Below are 535 nucleotides of genomic sequence, written 5' to 3'. Positions count from 1 at the left end.
CAAGACTAATGTTTTCCTTTCTGCGCTAAGCTGCCATCTGCCACGGCCGGCACAGATGACACCCAAGCGCTCCCGCAGCCCGCCCCGCCCCGGCACGGCTCCCACATGGTGGCACGGGGGCTTTGTTCAAATTCGGGATGCGTCAGCCCGGCACAAGCACAGCCCGGGGAGCGACTCAGAGGTGCTGGGTGCACGGGGGATGCCCTGGATGCAGGGGGCTCAGCCTCCATCACCCCACAGCTGAGAATGGCCATGCTCATATCACCCACTGCTCTCCTGCCTGGCCCCAGGGTGGCCTCCCAAGGGCTGAGACCGTGGCGGGGTTGGAGGTAAAATGCACAAAATAAACCAACAAGCAAAATGAAAACCAGGTGTAAGCTGGAGCACAGCCACCAGGACACGCAGGGGCTGTCCCCCATCCCCATCCCATGGTGGGGGCAGGTCCAGGGGGCAGCCCCACGTTGCGGGAGAGGACGGGGGGCTGGCGGGGAGCCCCAACCCAGCCGCTGGCCCTGCGTCCAGGCTGCCTCTTATC

The sequence above is a fragment of the Egretta garzetta genome, unplaced genomic scaffold, assembly GCF_000687185.1.
Source record: "Egretta garzetta isolate BGI_Z169 unplaced genomic scaffold, ASM68718v1 scaffold417, whole genome shotgun sequence".
Taxonomy (NCBI): domain Eukaryota; kingdom Metazoa; phylum Chordata; class Aves; order Pelecaniformes; family Ardeidae; genus Egretta; species Egretta garzetta.
This window is presented reverse-complemented; position numbering follows the sequence as displayed.